Below are 18,860 nucleotides of genomic sequence, written 5' to 3' on the forward strand. Positions count from 1 at the left end.
TTCCCCCACTTTTTATTGATCCAGATGGTTCTCTTCAAGTCTCAGCAGGGGGGAGGGAACTTTATTCTTGTGGGCCCTTATTGGCCAGAGATGTCATGGTTTCCTCTTCTGAACCCCTGGCTCTTCTACCTCCTTGAGTACTGCTCAAGTGTGTCTCTGTCAGAACGTCGTCCCTGACCTTCTTGCTCCAACTCACTCTATCGCTTTGGAGGTTGAGAAGTCTGGACTGCTAGCAAAGGGTCTTTCCTCTTCCTTAGTGGAGTTAATTCAGCACTCCAGCAGGCCTTCTACTTCGAAGTCTTACTCAAAGAACTGGAAGTCTTTTGAGACGTGATGTTCTGTTCATGATCTTTTGGCACCTACCTGTAGTTTGTCTGCTATTTTGCATTTTCTTCTGAATGGGTTTCACTTGAATCTCTTTCCACTCTGAAAGCTCATTGCTTTGCGATAAAGGTTTTTAGGGACTTTTCTGTACCTTCGTCGATGTTACAATCTTTGGTGTCTAGACTGTTCTGATCTTTTGTCAATTGTAAGACCAGTTGAAAAATCCCTTTTCTCCAACTCAGAATCTTCCTACTCTTTTATAGGCTTTGCAATTTTATCTCTTTGAGGATCTGGATACTGTAGACATAAAGATTGTTTCCTATAAAGTTATTTTCCTATTGCCTATCACCTTGCTGAGAACAATTGGGGAGCTGGGAGCCTTAAAATGCTGTCCTCTCTTCATTTGATACTTTGGAAGATGGGGTAACTTTAAGGCCTAGCCTTAACTTTGCTGCAAAGGTTAAGTCTATTTTTGATAGATCTTAGGAAATAATTCTTCCTTCTTTCCTTCCCTCTCCTTCCTCTCCGGAGGAACATTTGATGAATACACTTGATGTTTAAAGAGCTCTTTTCATTCATGTCACCAGGCCTCTGCAGTTCAGGAAAACCGACTCCTTGTTTGTGACTTTTGGACAGCCTGGAAAAGACAAGAAGGTGACTTTTATGACTCTGAGTAGGTGGATTAAGTTGTCAATTTTTCTGGCTTTGCAAGGCTTTTTAGAATATCTTCCAGTTCAGGGATGGTCTACGAGAGGAATGGCCACCTCCTGGGTTGAATTCCAGTGAGTAACAATCTAGGAAATTCCTAGGGTGGCTACTTGGTCCTCAGAGCATACATTTGTCAAGCATTATGGCTTAATAATTTTTCTGTTTTGCATTTGAGTACCAATGTTTTGAACTCTGCATTACAATTAGTCCATCTTGTCTTTGTCACAAACAGTACATCTTGCCCACCTTCCCATCAGTCCTTTGGCAAGGGCTTGGCACCCAGGTTGGGTGCATGGGGCTAGCATTTAAGGATCCTCCTGTTCTTTCTTCCTGTTGGAAGGTGACATCACCTTACTTTATAATGACTGTCACAAGGACGCAATGGACTAAGGCTAATGAAGATTACCAATAAGTAACCAAAGCATTACCACTCTTTCTGAATGTGCGTGGCTCATTCCGCAGGACTAGTTCTTTGTATGATTCCTGGATTTTCAGAAGCCCTTTGATGGCAGCACCCCCACACTGAAAATTGTTTCAGCACCACTGTACAAGGGTCAGTTGTCATGCTCATCTGCGGCGTAAATTTGCATTGAAGTAGTCTAACTCCCCAGGCCTTGTCTTTTGCTCAATTTGCCTTTGTGAGTTTTCTCTCAATCACTGTCGACTTCCTTTGATCTTTCTTTCTTCTTTCACTTCACCTTCGCCTTCAGTGTATCTTTCGGCCCTCTTAAGAGACACACCCCCTTGTAGCCACTTCTATTCTTCTGTCACCTAATTATTTTCCTATCCTTTCCCCTGTAACGTTGCTGATCCTAGCTATAGCATCACTATCCAGAATCTGTTCACCTGAGTTATGTTCCTCTTATCCCCACGCATCTAATAATCAGCTCTTGGTCTCCCTCCACCTCTCACGAGACATAGTCTGAGGCAGTGTCTCCATCTTGGAGAGACAATCCCTTGCACTTGTGGTGTTCTACTGGCGCTGCCGGCTTGAGCTTTGGTCAGCAGTGGCAAAAGAAGGACTAATGGAAAGTGAACGTATACTGGAGCAACAGAGTGTATGGATTTATAAGAGCTTGATTAAATGAGAAAAAAAGAGTTTAGTTGAGAGAAAAAATGCAACCTGGCCCGTACGGGGATCGAACCCACGACCTTGGCCTTATTAGCACCACGCTCTAACCAACTGAGCTAACCGGCCATGAGTACTAAAGATATCCTTTTTCCATGTAATGCAGATAGTTAGAAGAGTTGGTCTCACTATCGCAATTCCTTCATACTTTTCTCCTTCCGCCCCCTGTCTGGATTACAATAACAAGAGCTGTGGAGTGCTGCACACCAGCCTCAGTGCCTCTTCTTTCACTCAATCTCACTGTGTGCTGTGATATCTTTGTAACATCGCTTGTTGCCGGAAAAAAAGGAAAGGAGGGATAGTATTTTTATTCTTTTACAACAAAACCCAAAATGCATCGGCTTGCTTGCTCATTAAGTTTACAAGGCCAGCTGCTTTTGAGATATTATAATTATAGTGGTTATTCGGCGTTGGAGGTAAGAGAGTTTTTTTTAGGTCTGGCCGTTCCTTCTGCTTCAAATTACTTGAGCTCATGTCAACAAAGTAACAACAAAACATAGCCAACGGTTCGTTGCTCAAGCCTTCCCTACTGCGCCTTCCCATGTCTCTCCTGCCGACCACAGTGCAGGAAATCTGAGTTTGCATTTGCGCGAAGAGACGTACAACACAAGAAGGCGCGCTTTTGTGCGCCGGGCACCACCCGGCCTGTGCATTCCTCACTGTCGTGAGATCAGTTTACTCAGCAGAGCATGACGTTGCAATTGGTTAGTAGGGCAGGCCTGACCAGAATAGTATATTTGGGGTCATGTATTTGATTGCATTTTTAAAACAGTAACAGAACTTAACTGCAATGTTTAAATAGGTCTAGACATATTTAAACAGTGTCAATTTAATAGAAGAATTGTGGACAATTCAGAGGGGAGGCACCAATGTTTTTTTTCCCCATTGGGTGGATACGGCATTAAAGAGTTTGAATACCACTGGTCTAAGTGGACACTAATACACCTGGATGCTCCTGAATTCCTCGCAACAGATGCCAGCAAACGTGGCTGGAGAGCTACTGTGTTGGACTGATCCTGTCGATTCAAATGGTCTTTCCTAGAGAGTCAGAGGTCATGGAAATAGATGGAGTTGATGGTAATCTTCAAGGCTTTGAAGTTTTCCCATCATCATCTGTCTCAAAAAAATGTGCTAGTAAAGACAGAGAATAAGGTAGCTGTCTTTTACATTAACCAACAGTGAAGCATGCATTCAAAATCCCTCAATGCAATAGCAGAACAATTGGGTTATTGGGCAGAGATCAACCTGTTGCCCACGTCGGCAGTACACATCAAGGGCACCGACAATGTGATGGCAGACAGCTGGAGGTTTCCAAATTTGCTGGAGTTGACGTTATCCAGGTCGTTGTTTTCAGAGATATGCCGAGAGTTTGTGAAACCCTTTCTGGATCTCTTTTCAAACAAGGACAATGCTCATCTTTGTCGATTCTGATCCAGGCTTCCGGAACAAGGAGCCTAGGTAGTGGACGTATTGGTGATAAAGTGGCTGAGAAGTCTCCTTTATACATTCCCCCACTTTTTATTGATCCAGATGGTTCTCTTCAAGTCTCAGCAGGGGCGAGGGAACTTTATTCTTGTGGGCCCTTATTGGCCAGAGATGTCATGGTTTCCTCTTCTGAACCCCTGGCTCTTCTACCTCCTTGGGTACTGCTCAAGTGTGTCTCTCTCAGAACGTCGTCCCTGACCTTCTTGCTCCAACTCACTCTATCGCTTTGGAGGTTGAGAAGTCTGGACTGCTAGCAAAGGGTCTTTCCTCTTCCTTAGTGGAGTTAATTCAGCACTCCAGCAGGCCTTCTACTTCGAAGTCTTACTCAAAGAACTGGAAGTCTTTTGAGACGTGATGTTCTGCTCATGATCTTTTGGCACCTACCTGTAGTTTGTCTGCTATTTTGCATTTTCTTCTGAATGGGTTTCACTTGAATCTCTTTCCACTCTGAAAGCTCATTGCTTTGCGATAAAGGTTTTTAGGGACTTTTCTGTACCTTCGTCGATGTTACAATCTTTGGTGTCTAGACTGTTCTGATCTTTTGTCAATTGTAAGACCAGTTGAAAAATCCCTTTTCTCCAACTCAGAATCTTCCTACTCTTTTATAGGCTTTGCAATTTTGTCTCTTTGAGGATCTGGATACTGTAGACATAAAGATTGTTTCCTATAAAGTTATTTTCCTATTTCCTATCACCTTGCTGAGAACAATTGGGGAGCTTGGAGCCTTAAAATGCTGTCCTCTCTTCATTTGATACTTTGGAAGATGGGGTAACTTTAAGGCCTAGCCTTACCTTTGCTGCAAAGGTTAAGTCTATTTTTGATAGATCTTAGGAAATAATTCTTCCTTCTTTCATTCCCTCTCCTTCCTCTCGGGAGGAACATTTGCTGAATACACTTGATGTTTAAAGAGCTCTTTTCATTCATGTCACCAGGCCTCTGCAGTTCAGGAAAACCGACTCCTTGTTTGTGACTTTTGGACAGCCTGGAAAAGACAAGAAGGTGACTTTTATGGCTCTGAGTAGGTGGATTAAGTTGTCAATTTTTCTGGCTTTGCAAGACTTTTTAGAATATCTTCCAGTTCAGGGATGGTCTACGAGAGGAATGGCCACCTCCTGGGTTGAATTCCAGTGAGTAACAATCTAGGAAATTCCTAGGGTGGCTACTTGGTCCTCAGAGCATACATTTGTCAAGCATTATGGCTTAATCATTTTTCTGTTTTGCATTTGAATACCAATGTTTTGAACTCTGCATTACAATTAGTCCATCTTGTCTTTGTCACAAACATTACATCCTGCCCACCTTCCCATCAGTCCTTTGGCAAGGGCTTGGCACCCAGGTTGGGTGCATGGGGCTAGCATTTAAGGATCCTCCTGTTCTTTCTTCCTGTTGGAAGGTGACATCACCTTACTTTGTAATGACTGTCACAAGGACGCAATGGACTAAGGCTAATGAAGATTACCAATAAGTAACCAACGCATCACCACTCTTTCTGAATGTGCGTGGCTCATTCCGCAGGACTAGTTCTTTGTATGATTCCTGGATTTTCAGAAGCCCTTTGATGGCAGCACCCCCACACTGAAAATTGTTTCAGCACCACTGTACAAGGGTCAGTTGTCATGCTCATCTGCGGCGTAAATTTGCATTGAAGTAGTCTAACTCCCCAGGCCTTGTCTTTTGCTCAATTTGCCTTTGTGAGTTTTCTCTCAATCACTGTCGACTTCCTTTGATCTTTCTTTCTTCTTTCACTTCACCTTCGCCTTCAGTGTATCTTTCGGCCCTCTTAAGAGACACACCCCCTTGTAGCCACTTCTATACTTCTGTCACCTAATTATTTTCCAATCCTTTCCCCTGTAACGTTGCTGATCCTAGCTATAGCATCACTATCCAGAATCTGTTCACCTGAGTTATGTTCCTCTTATCCCCACGCATCTAATAATCAGATCTTGGTCTCCCTCCACCTCTCACGAGACATAGTCTGAGGCAGTGTCTCCATCTTGGAGAGACAATCCCTTGCACTTGTGTTGTTCTACTGGCGCTGCCGGCTTGAGCTTTGGTCAGTAGTGGCAAAAGAAGGACTAATGGAAAGTGAACGTATACTGGAGCAACAGAGTGTATGGATTTATAAGAGCTTGATTAAATGAGAAAAAAAGAGTTTAGTTGAGAGAAAAAATGCAACCTGGCCCGTACGGGGATCGAACCCACGACCTTGGCGTTATTAGCACCACGCTCTAACCAACTGAGCTAACCAGCCATGAGTACAAAGGATATCATTTTTCCATGTAATGCAGATAGATAGAAGAGTTGGTCTCACTATCGCAATTCCTTCATACTTTTCTCCTTCCGCCCCCTGTCTGGATTACAATAACAAGAGCTGTGGAGTGCTTCTCGCCAGCCTCAGTGCCTCTTCTTTCACTCAATTTCACTGTGTGCTGTGATATCTTTGTAACATCGCTTGTTGCCGGAAAAAAAGGAAAGGATGGATAGTATTTTTATTCTTTTACAACAAAACCCAAAATGCATTGGCTTGCTTTTCATTAAGTTTACAAGGCCAGCTGCTTTTGAGATATTATAATTATAGTGGTTATTCGGCGTTGGAGGTAAGAGAGTTTGTTTTAGGTCTGGCCGTTCCTTCTGCTTCAAATTACTTGAGCTCATGTCAACAAAGTAACAACAAAACATAGCCAACGGTTCGTTGCTCAAGCCTTCCCTACTGCGCCTTCCCATGTCTCTCCTGCCGACCACAGTGCAGGAAATCTGAGTTTGCATTTGCGCGAAGAGACGTACAACACAAGAAGGCGCGCTTTTGTGCGCCGGGCACCACCCGGCCTGTGCATTCCTCACTGTCGTGAGATCAGTTTACTCAGCAGAGCATGACGCTGCAATTGGTTAGTAGGGCAGGCCTGACCAGAATAGTATATTTGGGGTCATGTATTTGATTGCATTTTTAAAACAGTAACAGAACTTAACTGCAATGTTTAAATAGGTCTAGACATATTTAAACAGTGTCAATTTAATAGAAGAATTGTGGACAATTCAGAGCAGAGGCACCAATTTTTTTTTTTTCCATTGGGTGGATGCGGCATTAAAGAGTTTGAAGACCACTGGTCTAAGTGCACACTAATATACCTGGATGCTCCTGAATCCTCGCAACAGATGCCAGCAAACCTGGCTGGAGAGCTACTGTGTTGGACTGATCCTGTCGATTCAAGTGGTCTTTCCTAGAGAGTCGGAGGTCATGGAAATAGATGGAGTTGATGGTAATCTACAGGGCTTTGAAGTTTTCCCATCATCATCTGTCTCAAAAAAATGTGCTAGTAAAGACAGAGAATAAGGTAGCTGTCTTTTACATTAACCAACAGTGAAGCATGCATTCAAAATCCTTTAATGCAATAGCAGAACAATTGGGTTATTGGGCAGAGATCAACCTGTTGCACACGTCGGCAGTACACATCAAGGGCACCGACAATGTGATGGCAGACAGCTGGAGGTTTCCAAATTTGCTGGAGTTGACGTTATCCAGGTCGTTGTTTTGAGAGATATGCCGAGAGTTTGTGAAACCCTTTCTGGATCTCTTTTCAAACAAGGACAATGCTCATCTTTGTCGATTCTGATCCAGGCTTCCGGAACAAGGAGCCTAGGTAGTGGACGTATTGGTGATAAAGTGGCTGAGAAGTCTCCTTTATACATTCCCCCACTTTTTATTGATCCAGATGGTTCTCTTCAAGTCTCAGCAGGGGGGAGGGAACTTTATTCTTGTGGGCCCTTATTGGCCAGAGATGTCATGGTTTCCTCTTCTGAACCCCTGGCTCTTCTACCTCCTTGAGTACTGCTCAAGTGTGTCTCTGTCAGAACGTCGTCCCTGACCTTCTTGCTCCAACTCACTCTATCGCTTTGGAGGTTGAGAAGTCTGGACTGCTAGCAAAGGGTCTTTCCTCTTCCTTAGTGGAGTTAATTCAGCACTCCAGCAGGCCTTCTACTTCGAAGTCTTACTCAAAGAACTGGAAGTCTTTTGAGACGTGATGTTCTGTTCATGATCTTTTGGCACCTACCTGTAGTTTGTCTGCTATTTTGCATTTTCTTCTGAATGGGTTTCACTTGAATCTCTTTCCACTCTGAAAGCTCATTGCTTTGCGATAAAGGTTTTTAGGGACTTTTCTGTACCTTCGTCGATGTTACAATCTTTGGTGTCTAGACTGTTCTGATCTTTTGTCAATTGTAAGACCAGTTGAAAAATCCCTTTTCTCCAACTCAGAATCTTCCTACTCTTTTATAGGCTTTGCAATTTTATCTCTTTGAGGATCTGGATACTGTAGACATCAAGATTGTTTCCTATAAAGTTATTTTCCTATTGCCTATCACCTTGCTGAGAACAATTGGGGAGCTGGGAGCCTTAAAATGCTGTCCTCTCTTCATTTGATACTTTGGAAGATGGGGTAACTTTAAGGCCTAGACTTACCTTTGCTGCAAAGGTTAAGTCTATTTTTGATAGATCTTAGGAAATAATTCTTCCTTCTTTCCTTCCCTCTCCTTCCTCTCCGGAGGAACATTTGATGAATACACTTGATGTTTAAAGAGCTCTTTTCATTCATGTCACCAGGCCTCTGCAGTTCAGGAAAACCGACTCCTTGTTTGTGACTTTTGGACAGCCTGGAAAAGACAAGAAGGTGACTTTTATGACTCTGAGTAGGTGGATTAAGTTGTCAATTTTTCTGGCTTTGCAAGGCTTTTTAGAATATCTTCCAGTTCAGGGATGGTCTACGAGAGGAATGGCCACCTCCTGGGTTGAATTCCAGTGAGTAACAATCTAGGAAATTCCTAGGGTGGCTACTTGGTCCTCAGAGCATACATTTGTCAAGCATTATGGCTTAATAATTTTTCTGTTTTGCGTTTGAGTACCAATGTTTTCAACTCTGCATTACCCTTAGTCCATCTTGTCTTTGTCACAAACATTACATCCTGCCCACCTTCCCATCAGTCCATTGGCAAGGGCTTGGCACCCAGGTTGGGTGCATGGGGCTAGCATTTAAGGATCCTCCTGTTCTTTCTTCCTGTTGGAAGGTGACATCACCTTACTTTATAATGACTGTCACACGGACGCAATGGACTAAGGCTAATGAAGATTACCAATAAGTAACCAACGCATCACCACTCTTTCTGAATGTGCGTGGCTCATTCCGCAGGACTAGTTCTTTGTATGATTCCTGGATTTTCAGAAGCCCTTTGATGGCAGCACCCCCACACTGAAAATTGTTTCAGCACCACTGTACAAGGGTCAGTTGTCATACTCATCTGCGGCGTAAATTTGCATTGAAGTAGTCTAACTCCCCAGGCCTTGTCTTTTGCTCAATTTGCCTTTGTGAGTTTTCTCTCAATCACTGTCGACTTCCTTTGATCTTTCTTTCTTCTTTCACTTCACCTTCGCCTTCAGTGTATCTTTCGGCCCTCTTAAGAGACACACCCCCTTGTAGCCACTTCTATTCTTCTGTCACCTAATTATTTTCCTATCCTTTCCCCTGTAACGTTGCTGATCCTAGCTATAGCATCACTATCCAGAATCTGTTCACCTGAGTTATGTTCCTCTTATCCCCACGCATCTAATAATCAGCTCTTGGTCTCCCTCCACCTCTCACGAGACATGGTCTGAGGCAGTGTCTCCATCTTGGAGAGACAATCCCTTGCACTTGTGGTGTTCTACTGGCGCTGCCGGCTTGAGCTTTGGTCAGCAGTGGCAAAAGAAGGACTAATGGAAAGTGAACGTATACTGGAGCAACAGAGTGTATGGATTTATAAGAGCTTGATTAAATGAGAAAAAAAGAGTTTAGTTGAGAGAAAAAATGCAACCTGGCCCATACGGGGATCGAACCCACAACCTTGGCATTATTAGCACCACCCTCTAACCAACTGAGCTAACCGGCCATGAGTACTAAAGATATCCTTTTTCCATGTAATGCAGATAGATAGAAGAGTTGGTCTCACTATCGCAATTCCTTCATACTTTTCTCCTTCCGCCCCCTGTCTGGATTACAATAACAAGAGCTGTGGAGTGCTGCACACCAGCCTCAGTGCCTCTTCTTTCACTCAATCTCACTGTGTGCTGTGATATCTTTGTAACATCGCTTGTTGCCGGAAAAAAAGGAAAGGAGGGATAGTATTTTTATTCTTTTACAACAAAACCCAAAATGCATCGGCTTGCTTGCTCATTAAGTTTACAAGGCCAGCTGCTTTTGAGATATTATAATTATAGTGGTTATTCGGCGTTGGAGGTAAGAGAGTTTTTTTTAGGTCTGGCCGTTCCTTCTGCTTCAAATTACTTGAGCTCATGTCAACAAAGTAACAACAAAACATAGCCAACGGTTCGTTGCTCAAGCCTTCCCTACTGCGCCTTGCCATGTCTCTCCTGCCGACCACAGTGCAGGAAATCTGAGTTTGCATTTGCGCGAAGAGACGTACAACACAAGAAGGCGCGCTTTTGTGCGCCGGGCACCACCCGGCCTGTGCATTCCTCACTGTCGTGAGATCAGTTTACTGAGCAGAGCATGACGCTGCAATTGGTTAGTAGGGCAGGCCTGACCAGAATAGTATATTTGGGGTCATGTATTTGATTGCATTTTTAAAACAGTAACAGAACTTAACTGCAATGTTTAAATAGGTCTAGACATATTTAAACAGTGTCAATTTAATAGAAGAATTGTGGACAATTCAGAGGGGAGGCACCAATTTTTTTTTTTTCCATTGGGTGGATGCGGCATTAAAGAGTTTGAAGACCACTGGTCTAAGTGCACACTAATATACCTGGATGCTCCTGAATCCTCGCAACAGATGCCAGCAAACCTGGCTGGAGAGCTACTGTGTTGGACTGATCAAGTCGATTCAAGTGGTCTTTCCTAGAGAGTCGGAGGTCATGGAAATAGATGGAGTTGATGGTAATCTACAGGGCTTTGAAGTTTTCCCATCATCATCTGTCTCAAAAAAATGTGCTAGTAAAGACAGAGAATAAGGTAGCTGTCTTTTACATTAACCAACAGTGAAGCATGCATTCAAAATCCTTCAATGCAATAGCAGAAGAATTGGGTTATTGGGCAGAGATCAACCTGTTGCACACGTCGGCAGTACACATCATGGGCACCGACAATGTGATGGCAGACAGCTGGAGGTTTCCAAATTTGCTGGAGTTGACGTTATCCAGGTCGTTGTTTTGAGAGATATGCCGAGAGTTTGTGAAACCCTTTCTGGATCTCTTTTCAAACAAGGACAATGCTCATCTTTGTCGATTCTGATCCAGGCTTCCGGAACAAGGAGCCTAGGTAGTGGACGTATTGGTGATAAAGTGGCTGAGAAGTCTCCTTTATACATTCCCCCACTTTTTATTGATCCAGATGGTTCTCTTCAAGTCTCAGCAGGGGGGAGGGAACTTTATTCTTGTGGGCCCTTATTGGCCAGAGATGTCATGGTTTCCTCTTCTGAACCCCTGGCTCTTCTACCTCCTTGAGTACTGCTCAAGTGTGTCTCTGTCAGAACGTCGTCCCTGACCTTCTTGCTCCAACTCACTCTATCGCTTTGGAGGTTGAGAAGTCTGGACTGCTAGCAAAGGGTCTTTCCTCTTCCTTAGTGGAGTTAATTCAGCACTCCAGCAGGCCTTCTACTTCGAAGTCTTACTCAAAGAACTGGAATTCTTTTGAGACGTGATGTTCTGCTCATGATCTTTTGGCACCTACCTGTAGTTTGTCTGCTATTTTGCATTTTCTTCTGAATGGGTTTCACTTGAATCTCTTTCCACTCTGAAAGCTCATTGCTTTGCGATAAAGGTTTTTAGGGACTTTTCTGTACCTTCGTCGATGTTACAATCTTTGGTGTCTAGACTGTTCTGATCTTTTGTCAATTGTAAGACCAGTTGAAAAATCCCTTTTCTCCAACTCAGAATCTTCCTACTCTTTTATAGGCTTTGCAATTTTATCTCTTTGAGGATCTGGATACTGTAGACATAAAGATAGTTTCCTATAAAGTTATTTTCCTATTTCCTATCACCTTGCTGAGAACAATTGGGGAGCTGGGAGCCTTAAAATGCTGTCCTCTCTTCATTTGATACTTTGGAAGATGGGGTAACTTTAAGGCCTAGCCTTACCTTTGCTGCAAAGGTTAAGTCTATTTTAGATAGATCTTAGGAAATAATTCTTCCTTCTTTCATTCCCTCTCCTTCCTCTCGGGAGGAACATTTGCTGAATACACTTGATGTTTAAAGAGCTCTTTTCATTCATGTCACCAGGCCTCTGCAGTTCAGGAAAACCGACTCCTTGTTTGTGACTTTTGGACAGCCTGGAAAAGACAAGAAGGTGACTTTTATGGCTCTGAGTAGGTGGATTAAGTTGTCAATTTTTCTGGCTTTGCAAGGCTTTTTAGAATATCTTCCAGTTCAGGGATGGTCTACGAGAGGAATGGCCACCTCCTGGGTTGAATTCCAGTGAGTAACAATCTAGGAAATTCCTAGGGTGGCTACTTGGTCCTCAGAGCATACATTTGTCAAGCATTATGGCTTAATCATTTTTCTGTTTTGCATTTGAATACCAATGTTTTGAACTCTGCATTACAATTAGTCCATCTTGTCTTTGTCACAAACATTACATCCTGCCCACCTTCCCATCAGTCCTTTGGCAAGGGCTTGGCACCCAGGTTGGGTGCATGGGGCTAGCATTTAAGGATCCTCCTGTTCTTTCTTCCTGTTGGAAGGTGACATCACCTTACTTTGTAATGACTGTCACAAGGACGCAATGGACTAAGGCTAATGAAGATTACCAATAAGTAACCAACGCATCACCACTCTTTCTGAATGTGCGTGGCTCATTCCGCAGGACTAGTTCTTTGTATGATTCCTGGATTTTCAGAAGCCCTTTGATGGCAGCACCCCCACACTGAAAATTGTTTCAGCACCACTGTACAAGGGTCAGTTGTCATGCTCATCTGCGGCGTAAATTTGCATTGAAGTAGTCTAACTCCCCAGGCCTTGTCTTTTGCTCAATTTGCCTTTGTGAGTTTTCTCTCAATCACTGTCCACTTCCTTTGATCTTTCTTTCTTCTTTCACTTCACCTTCGCCTTCAGTGTATCTTTCGGCCCTCTTAAGAGACACACCCCCTTGTAGCCACTTCTATACTTCTGTCACCTAATTATTTTCCAATCCTTTCCCCTGTAACGTTGCTGATCCTAGCTATAGCATCACTATCCAGAATCTGTTCACCTGAGTTATGTTCCTCTTATCCCCACGCATCTAATAATCAGATCTTGGTCTCCCTCCACCTCTCACGAGACATAGTCTGAGGCAGTGTCTCCATCTTGGAGAGACAATCCCTTGCACTTGTGTTGTTCTACTGGCGCTGCCGGCTTGAGCTTTGGTCAGTAGTGGCAAAAGAAGGACTAATGGAAAGTGAACGTATACTGGAGCAACAGAGTGTATGGATTTATAAGAGCTTGATTAAATGAGAAAAAAAGAGTTTAGTTGAGAGAAAAAATGCAACCTGGCCCGTACGGGGATCGAACCCACGACCTTGGCGTTATTAGCACCACGCTCTAACCAACTGAGCTAACCAGCCATGAGTACTAAGGATATCATTTTTCCATGTAATGCAGATAGATAGAAGAGTTGGTCTCACTATCGCAATTCCTTCATACTTTTCTCCTTCCGCCCCCTGTCTGGATTACAATAACAAGAGCTGTGGAGTGCTGCTCGCCAGCCTCAGTGCCTCTTCTTTCACTCAATTTCACTGTGTGCTGTGATATCTTTGTAACATCGCTTGTTGCCGGAAAAAAAGGAAAGGATGGATAGTATTTTTATTCTTTTACAACAAAACCCAAAATGCATTGGCTTGCTTTTCATTAAGTTTACAAGGCCAGCTGCTTTTGAGATATTATAATTATAGTGGTTATTCGGCGTTGGAGGTAAGAGAGTTTTTTTTAGGTCTGGCCGTTCCTTCTGCTTCAAATTACTTGAGCTCATGTCAACAAAGTAACAACAAAACATAGCCAACGGTTCGTTGCTCAAGCCTTCCCTACTGCGCCTTCCCATGTCTCTCCTGCCGACCACAGTGCAGGAAATCTGAGTTTGCATTTGCGCGAAGAGACGTACAACACAAGAAGGCGCGCTTTTGTGCGCCGGGCACCACCCGGCCTGTGCATTCCTCACTGTCGTGAGATCAGTTTACTCAGCAGAGCATGACGCTGCAATTGGTTAGTAGGGCAGGCCTGACCAGAATAGTATATTTGGGGTCATGTATTTGATTGCATTTTTAAAACAGTAACAGAACTTAACTGCAATGTTTAAATAGGTCTAGACATATTTAAACAGTGTCAATTTAATAGAAGAATTGTGGACAATTCAGAGGGGAGGCACCAATTTTTTTTTTTTCCATTGGGTGGATGCGGCATTAAAGAGTTTGAAGACCACTGGTCTAAGTGCACACTAATATACCTGGATGCTCCTGAATCCTCGCAACAGATGCCAGCAAACCTGGCTGGAGAGCTACTGTGTTGGACTGATCCTGTCGATTCAAGTGGTCTTTCCTAGAGAGTCGGAGGTCATGGAAATAGATGGAGTTGATGGTAATCTACAGGGCTTTGAAGTTTTCCCATCATCATCTGTCTCAAAAAAATGTGCTAGTAAAGACAGAGAATAAGGTAGCTGTCTTTTACATTAACCAACAGTGAAGCATGCATTCAAAATCCTTCAATGCAATAGCAGAACAATTGGGTTATTGGGCAGAGATCAACCTGTTGCACACGTCGGCAGTACACATCAAGGGCACCGACAATGTGATGGCAGACAGCTGGAGGTTTCCAAATTTGCTGGAGTTGACGTTATCCAGGTCGTTGTTTTGAGAGATATGCCGAGAGTTTGTGAAACCCTTTCTGGATCTCTTTTCAAACAAGGACAATGCTCATCTTTGTCGATTCTGATCCAGGCTTCCGGAACAAGGAGCCTAGGTAGTGGACGTATTGGTGATAAAGTGGCTGAGAAGTCTCCTTTATACATTCCCCCACTTTTTATTGATCCAGATGGTTCTCTTCAAGTCTCAGCAGGGGGGAGGGAACTTTATTCTTGTGGGCCCTTATTGGCCAGAGATGTCATGGTTTCCTCTTCTGAACCCCTGGCTCTTCTACCTCCTTGAGTACTGCTCAAGTGTGTCTCTGTCAGAACGTCGTCCCTGACCTTCTTGCTCCAACTCACTCTATCGCTTTGGAGGTTGAGAAGTCTGGACTGCTAGCAAAGGGTCTTTCCTCTTCCTTAGTGAAGTTAATTCAGCACTCCAGCAGGCCTTCTACTTCGAAATCTTACTCAAAGAACTGGAAGTCTTTTGAGACGTGATGTTCTGTTCATGATCTTTTGGCACCTACCTGTAGTTTGTCTGCTATTTTGCATTTTCTTCTGAATGGGTTTGACTTGAATCTCTTTCCACTCTGAAAGCTCATTGCTTTGCGATAAAGGTTTTTAGGGACTTTTCTGTACCTTCGTCGATGTTACAATCTTTGGTGTCTAGACTGTTCTGATCTTTTGTCAATTGTAAGACCAGTTGAAAAATCCCTTTTCTCCAACTCAGAATCTTCCTACTCTTTTATAGGCTTTGCAATTTTATCTCTTTGAGGATCTGGATACTGTAGACATAAAGATTGTTTCCTATAAAGTTATTTTCCTATTGCCTATCACCTTGCTGAGAACAATTGGGGAGCTGGGAGCCTTAAAATGCTGTCCTCTCTTCATTTGATACTTTGGAAGATGGGGTAACTTTAAGGCCTAGCCTTACCTTTGCTGCAAAGGTTAAGTCTATTTTTGATAGATCTTAGGAAATAATTCTTCCTTCTTTCCTTCCCTCTCCTTCCTCTCCGGAGGAACATTTGATGAATACACTTGATGTTTAAAGAGCTCTTTTCATTCATGTCACCAGGCCTCTGCAGTTCAGGAAAACCGACTCCTTGTTTGTGACTTTTGGACAGCCTGGAAAAGACAAGAAGGTGACTTTTATGACTCTGAGTAGGTGGATTAAGTTGTCAATTTTTCTGGCTTTGCAAGGCTTTTTAGAATATCTTCCAGTTCAGGGATGGTCTACGAGAGGAATGGCCACCTCCTGGGTTGAATTCCAGTGAGTAACAATCTAGGAAATTCCTAGGGTGGCTACTTGGTCCTCAGAGCATACATTTGTCAAGCATTATGGCTTAATAATTTTTCTGTTTTGCGTTTGAGTACCAATGTTTTCAACTCTGCATTACCCTTAGTCCATCTTGTCTTTGTCACAAACATTACATCCTGCCCACCTTCCCATCAGTCCATTGGCAAGGGCTTGGCACCCAGGTTGGGTGCATGGGGCTAGCATTTAAGGATCCTCCTGTTCTTTCTTCCTGTTGGAAGGTGACATCACCTTACTTTATAATGACTGTCACAAGGACGCAATGGACTAAGGCTAATGAAGATTACCAATAAGTAACCAACGCATCACCACTCTTTCTGAATGTGCGTGGCTCATTCCGCAGGACTAGTTCTTTGTATGATTCCTGGATTTTCAGAAGCCCTTTGATGGCAGCACCCCCACACTGAAAATTGTTTCAGCACCACTGTACAAGGGTCAGTTGTCATGCTCATCTGCGGCGTAAATTTGCATTGAAGTAGTCTAACTCCCCAGGCCTTGTCTTTTGCTCAATTTGCCTTTGTGAGTTTTCTCTCAATCACTGTCGACTTCCTTTGATCTTTCTTTCTTCTTTCACTTCACCTTCGCCTTCAGTGTATCTTTCGGCCCTCTTAAGAGACACACCCCCTTGTAGCCACTTCTATTCTTCTGTCACCTAATTATTTTCCTATCCTTTCCCCTGTAACGTTGCTGATCCTAGCTATAGCATCACTATCCAGAATCTGTTCACCTGAGTTATGTTCCTCTTATCCCCACGCATCTAATAATCAGCTCTTGGTCTCCCTCCACCTCTCACGAGACATGGTCTGAGGCAGTGTCTCCATCTTGGAGAGACAATCCCTTGCACTTGTGGTGTTCTACTGGCGCTGCCGGCTTGAGCTTTGGTCAGCAGTGGCAAAAGAAGGACTAATGGAAAGTGAACGTATACTGGAGCAACAGAGTGTATGGATTTATAAGAGCTTGATTAAATGAGAAAAAAAGAGTTTAGTTGAGAGAAAAAATGCAACCTGGCCCATACGGGGATCGAACCCACGACCTTGGCATTATTAGCTCCACGCTCTAACCAACTGAGCTAACCGGCCATGAGTACTAAAGATATCCTTTTTCCATGTAATGCAGATAGATAGAAGAGTTGGTCTCACTATCGCAATTCCTTCATACTTTTCTCCTTCCGCCCCCTGTCTGGATTACAATAACAAGAGCTGTGGAGTGCTGCACACCAGCCTCAGTGCCTCTTCTTTCACTCAATCTCACTGTGTGCTGTGATATCTTTGTAACATCGCTTGTTGCCGGAAAAAATGGAAAGGAGGGATAGTATTTTTATTCTTTTACAACAAAACCCAAAATGCATCGGCTTGCTTGCTCATTAAGTTTACAAGGCCAGCTGCTTTTGAGATATTATAATTATAGTGGTTATTCGGCGTTGGAGGTAAGAGAGTTTTTTTTAGGTCTGGCCGTTCCTTCTGCTTCAAATTACTTGAGCTCATGTCAACAAAGTAACAACAAAACATAGCCAACGGTTCGTTGCTCAAGCCTTCCCTACTGCGCCTTCCCATGTCTCTCCTGCCGACCACAGTGCAGGAAATCTGAGTTTGCATTTGCGCGAAGAGACGTACAACACAAGAAGGCGCGCTTTTGTGCGCCGGGCACCACCCGGCCTGTGCATTCCTCACTGTCGTGAGATCAGTTTACTCTGCAGAGCATGACGCTGCAATTGGTTAGTAGGGCAGGCCTGACCAGAATAGTATATTTGGGGTCATGTATTTGATTGCATTTTTAAAACAGTAACAGAACTTAACTGCAATGTTTAAATAGGTCTAGACATATTTAAACAGTGTCAATTTAATAGAAGAATTGTGGACAATTCAGAGGGGAGGCACCAATGTTTTTTTTCCCCATTGGGTGGATACGGCATTAAAGAGTTTGAATACCACTGGTCTAAGTGGACACTAATACACCTGGATGCTCCTGAATTCCTCGCAACAGATGCCAGCAAACGTGGCTGGAGAGCTACTGTGTTGGACTGATCCTGTCGATTCAAGTGGTCTTTCCTAGAGAGTCAGAGGTCATGGAAATAGATGGAGTTGATGGTAATCTTCAGGGCTTTGAAGTTTTCCCATCATCATCTGTCTCAAAAAAATGTGCTAGTAAAGACAGAGAATAAGGTAGCTGTCTTTTACATTAACCAACAGTGAAGCATGCATTCAAAATCCCTCAATGCAATAGCAGAACAATTGGGTTATGGGGCAGAGATCAACCTGTTGCACACGTCGGCAGTACACATCAAGGGCACCGACAATGTGATGGCAGACAGCTGGAGGTTTCCAAATTTGCTGGAGTTGACGTTATCCAGGTCGTTGTTTTGAGAGATATGCCGAGAGTTTGTGAAACCCTTTCTGGATCTCTTTTCAAACAAGGACAATGCTCATCTTTGTCGATTCTGATCCAGGCTTCCGGAACAAGGAGCCTAGGTAGTGGACGTATTGGTGATAAAGTGGCTGAGAAGTCTCCTTTATACATTCCCCCACTTTTTATTGATCCAGATGGTTCTCTTCAAGTCTCAGCAGGGGCGAGGGAACTTTATTCTTGTGGGCCCTTATTGGCCAGAGATGTCATGGTTTCCTCTTCTGAACCCCTGGCTCTTCTACCTCCTTGGGTACTGCTCAAGTGTGTCTCTCTCAGAACGTCGTCCCTGACCTTCTTGCTCCAACTCACTCTATCGCTTTGGAGGTTGAGAAGTCTGGACTGCTAGCAAAGGGTCTTTCCTCTTCCTTAGTGGAGTTAATTCAGCACTCCAGCAGGCCTTCTACTTCGAAGTCTTACTCAAAGAACTGGAAGTCTTTTGAGACGTGATGTTCTGCTCATGAACTTTTGGCACCTACCTGTAGTTTGTCTGCTATTTTGCATTTTCTTCTGAATGGGTTTCACTTGAATCTCTTTCCACTCTGAAAGCTCATTGCTTTGCGATAAAGGTTTTTAGGGACTTTTCTGTACCTTCGTCGATGTTACAATCTTTGGTGTCTAGACTGTTCTGATCTTTTGTCAATTG

At 43.5% G+C, this 18,860-nt stretch overlaps 2 non-coding genes across 2 annotated transcripts; both read right to left on the bottom strand.

Moving 5' to 3' along the window:
- Nucleotides 1–5,823: 5,823 nt before the first annotated feature.
- On the bottom strand, nt 5,824–5,897 carry TRNAI-AAU (transfer RNA isoleucine (anticodon AAU)). Its single transcript has one exon. It is a non-coding gene; the product is annotated as a tRNA-Ile (tRNA).
- Nucleotides 5,898–13,154: 7,257 nt separating this feature from the next.
- Nucleotides 13,155–13,228, bottom strand: TRNAI-AAU (transfer RNA isoleucine (anticodon AAU)). The gene has a single exon. It is a non-coding gene; the product is annotated as a tRNA-Ile (tRNA).
- Between the last annotated feature and the right edge of the window lie 5,632 nt (nt 13,229–18,860).

The sequence above is a fragment of the Pleurodeles waltl genome, chromosome 12 (genome assembly GCF_031143425.1).
Source record: "Pleurodeles waltl isolate 20211129_DDA chromosome 12, aPleWal1.hap1.20221129, whole genome shotgun sequence".
Lineage (NCBI taxonomy): Eukaryota > Metazoa > Chordata > Amphibia > Caudata > Salamandridae > Pleurodeles > Pleurodeles waltl.